General features: G+C 40.4%; 1 pseudogene; it reads left to right on the forward strand.

Annotated features, from left to right (window-relative positions):
- Window positions 1-3,515: 3,515 nt before the first annotated feature.
- On the forward strand, window positions 3,516-4,452 carry LOC116909458 (annotated as a pseudogene).
- The last annotated feature ends 369 nt before the right edge of the window (window positions 4,453-4,821 follow it).

Consider the following 4,821-nt stretch of genomic DNA (forward strand, 5'->3'; position numbering starts at 1 on the left):
CCACAGAGCCTTGACCACAAGAAAACACAGCACATCCTCTCAAGCCACAAACTTATAAGGGGACACCCAGAAGTCAAAGTCTCATTTAGGCAGGAAAAGGAGTCATTTGATGGGGGCAGAGAAAGGAAACGCCTTGACTTTGAGGTTGCCTGGCTTCAGGTTGTGTCTTTGCATACGGCATTCCAGAATAAGATACTAGATCCCCGGGAAGCAGGACAATGTCTTTGTCCCACAAAGCAAGACTGAACTGACTTCGAGGATTCATGCCTCTCTAAGAAGCTGAACAACAGGTACTGCAGGATGATGCTGCAGGCTCAGTGACTTTAGCTCTCTGCGCTCTTCTGTGCCAGTTGTGTTCTAGATAGGGAGTGAAACTGAATTCTGTGAAAGACAGGGTTTCCACCGTACCCATCCGATTAGTCAGGGAGTTGCATTTGGTGAGAAATGGATGCATGGAACATGTTGGAGCAAAGAAATAGAAAGAGCCCCATAAAAGAAAGAAATAGGGGTAGAGATACAGAGGAAAGTCTTATGAGTGAAGAACAAAACAAATGACTCGTTGAACAAACTCTTGCAGGGCATGATCTTCAAGTCTCACTGTAAGCTGGAGACGACAGGTCCTCTGTCAGGAGTGTTGTTCTACCTGACCCCGAAGTTATATTCACTTGGGAAAGCACTGCTAACTCTTGTTGAGTCTTAGGTCATTGCATTGTGATATCTTGTCTTATAATTTCTTGGTAAATTGTTGTCAGGATTGCAGGTTTCTCTCCCCAACCCACTCTACGCTTATCCAACTAAGGTTTTGAAACAAAGCTCAATTCTCTCTGATTCTATTTTCTCTACCTATTTTGATGACTATTGAAATCTAGATGGTTTTGAAAATTATAAATAAAACTTTAGAGCATGAATGTCTAAGTTGTTGTGCCACCAGCTATTAATTTTCCCCTGAGAATATTCCTATATTCCTGAAATATTTATATGTTCTGTGTATTTTACTATATTACTAAAATGTGGAATGCATACACTCATTGAACATTGGTAGTTTTATTTGGAATTATTTTCTTGTTGTTATTGTTGTTATTTTTACACATAGGGGAACAAAGTCTCACTATGTTGTCCAGGATGACGTCAGTCCCATGATCTCCTTGTGTCAGCCTTCAGAATTAGAGGATTTCATGCTGTGTCAACAATCTTTAACACCAACAGAAAACTTATCAAGTTCTGAGTATAGTAATGGACACCTTTCATCCCACTACTTGGGAGGCAGAGACAAAGGGATTTCTGTACATTTAAAGCAACCCTGGTCTATGTAGAAAGTTCTAGGCTAGCCAGGGCTACATAATGAAACTCTGTCTCAAAAAAGAAATGTATCAAATGATTACTTTTTTGTTTTGTTCTTAAATACATAAACCAGAAGCAAGCTTTCATAACAGGGGACAGATGAACAGTACAACTGAACTGATCTGTGAGGATCTATCTGTAATTGTACAAGATCTGGCTTGAATAAAGCTGGTTTATGATATGTATATATCTTATATAATATGTATATAACTATATAACTATAACCATATATATGTATATGGTTGACAGTTTTACTCTTTTTCATGAGGGAGAAACCAAACATCTTGTTGAAACAATTGATTAGGCTCTTGAGTGTCTGTGGTTACCTTCCAGTTCAGTAAACTTACCACAATGCACCATGGATCAGTGTGCCAAAAATTATTCATACTAAGAATACATAGAAACCTCTTCATCCATGCTCTGTTTTCTTGGTTGGGTGGGTGGGTGATTTAGACTTGATTTTTTACCATGTTTTGAGACAGGGTCTCTGTCCTATTTAGATTCAGCTGTCAAAATGGCACAGACTAGGTTCATTTGAGGGAGTCTCAACTTGGGGAATTGCCAGAGCAGATTGGCATGTGGTCATGTCTTTAAGAGATTGTTTGATTAATGTTTCACGAGGGAGGACACAGCCCACTATGGGAAGCACCATCCCTAGGCAGATGGGCCTTAGCAATATAAGAAAGGTAGCTAAGCAAGCTAGAAGGAGCAAGATGATAAGCATTGTTCCTCTGTAGTTTTATTTCAGGTCCCTGCCTTGAGTTCCTGCCATAGCTTCTCTTAATAATGAGCAATAACCTGTAAAATTAACTAAGCCCTGTCATCCCGAATTTGTATGTGGTCAGTGTTTTATCACAGCAACAGAAAGAAAACTAATAGTCTTATGTGGCTCTTTAAGGCCTTCAATTCACTATGCAGCTGAAAATAATCTCTAATTCTTGATCCTCCAGCCCCTACCTCCCAAGCCCTCAAGGCAGTAAGAAGAATAAATTTTATACCTATGTCTCATTTTCATTATTTATCAATGACTATTTACAGCTTTCCATGTTCTCTTGTTGCTTAGTATGTGAACTTTTTAATTTTCCTAGTTTTTAAAATACCATTTTAAGACAATGCCTTAGAGTTGACAAAATACATTTAAAATTAACACACTACTTTAACATAGCCATATTCTACTGCAAGGGCAATCTAAGCATCTGATACTGACAAATCCTCCCTTATGTCATTACTGTTTATCAAGATATAGACATAGAGTATATATTTCTTGCAATAATTTTTCAAAATATCATCTGATAAAGCAAGAAAGAACCAAAAAGTCAGACTGATGAACTTGATCTGGTTCATCTTCTTTCTCAAACTACAGAGTCAGCCTCCCTCAGAGACTAAGAAAAATAAGAAAAACAAAAATCCATATCAATTACTAATACTGCATCTTCCACATTAGAATTTGAGAGCAGGTTCCACAACACTGCTTTTAGATCCTATTATTAAAGCCTACATCCTTTCTATGTTCAGACAAGCAAACATCATTCCAGAAGATTGAGTGGCCTGTCTAAAGTCATAGAACAAATGGGCTACAGGAATGTATTCAAGACAGGGCCACAGCTCTACACTCCAGTGATCTATCTATGTGCTAAAGAAAAGTTGAATTGAGAAAGACATGGTAGCCTGCACAAGGTGTGTACTGAATCAAGAATGGCAACATGGCAGCAGGGAGAAAAGAAGGGATCACAAGCTCCTACCCGTAGCTGAGGAAGAAACAATTAAAAACAAATAACAGCTAAGGGAGGGAGACTCTGTTTTCATTAGTGGTACAGCTTCCAGGAGGTCAACCATGCTCCAACAGCTAGCCCCATACCCATGTACATATGGGAATCACAAAATGGACTCAGTGGGTTACTTTCTGTGAAGGAGAGAGGACATAAAGTTAGGAGAGGGTAGGGAAACGATGCATCTAGTTGGGGTTGGGGGAGTGGAAATAAATATACTCAAAATTCTTTCATGCGTGTATGACATTCTCTAAAAACTAATAAACATTTATAAAGGAAGGTCAAACAGAAGTAAAAAAAGAATATTAACATCAATAAAACATGTAAGTTTGAGGCATCTAAGGAATAGTTTGTATACTTCAATGGAAGCATTGAGGTGTCTTCTGTTTGTGCAGGTGGAAGATTATGGAATATTTGAACACCAGTTCAGAAGAGGGCTTCATTCTAGTGGGCTTCTCAGACTGGCCTCACCTAGAACCTGTCTTTTTTGTCTTCATTTCTATTTTCTACTCTCTGACTCTCTTTGGCAACACCGTGATCATCATTCTGTCTCGACTGGACCTCCGCCTGCACACACCCATGTACTACTTCCTCTGCCACCTCTCCTTCCTGGACCTCTGCTACACTGCCAGCACTGTGCCTCAGCTTCTAGTCAATCTCTCTGGACTTGACAGGACCATCAGCTTTGGAAGGTGTGTGGCCCAGCTTTTTATAATTGCTCTCACTGGGAGGCAATGAGTGTGTGCTTTTGGTGACAATGGCTATAGATCGCTATGCTGCTGTGTGTCGCCCACTACACTACACAGCCATTATGCACCCCGTTCTCTGCAGGGCATTGGTTGTGTTCTCCTGGGTGGGAGGCCTTGTGAACTCTCTGATTCAGACAAGCCTCGTGATGGCCATGCCTCTCTGTGGACACCAACTGAATCACTTCTTCTGTGAGCTACCTGTTCTCCTGAAGATGGCCTGTGAGGACACAGAAGGGACAGAGGCCAATTTGTTTGTGGCTAGGGTCATAATCTTAGTGTGTCCTTTAGTGCTAATTCTAGGCTCCTATGCTCACATTGCCAGGGCAGTGCTGAACATCAAGTCCATGGCTGGTCGCAGAAAGGCTTTTGGGACGTGTGCATCTCACCTCATTGTGGTTACCATGTTTTATGGCTCAGCCATATACACATACCTACAACCTGTCCACAGGTATTCTGATAGTGAGGGGAAGTTTGTTGCCCTTTTTTATACTGTAGTCACCCCCATGCTCAACCCTCTGATCTATACCCTGAGGAACAAGGATGTGAAGGGGGCTCTGTGGAAGGTGCTAGGGAGAGGCACAGACTCCAGGTAGAAGAGCTAACAAGAGCCGGGAAATCATTTAATATTAGGTTACTGCAAAATTATTTGATGTTTACTATTGAAATGCATTACTCATAAATGTGATTATACGAGCCACCATTTTATTTTGGAATTTCTCACATTTTGCTAATGACATTACCTCTTTATTTTATATTTATTTTATATTATGGAAATGATTTGGGACAAATTCAAGCAACTCTCTTAGTTATATGTCCAACATAGGGTCAGCCTAGGAGGCAAAGACACTTTCATCACACTACGCCAACTCTTCAGGTTCCAAGGCTTCAGTTTCTGGAGCAGGATAGTGCACTAATCCCAAGACTTTACCTTGGGACTCAGGACACCTCATGCCAGTGTATAC

This window comes from Rattus rattus, chromosome 9 (assembly GCF_011064425.1).
Source record: "Rattus rattus isolate New Zealand chromosome 9, Rrattus_CSIRO_v1, whole genome shotgun sequence".
NCBI classification, from domain to species: Eukaryota; Metazoa; Chordata; class Mammalia; order Rodentia; family Muridae; genus Rattus; species Rattus rattus.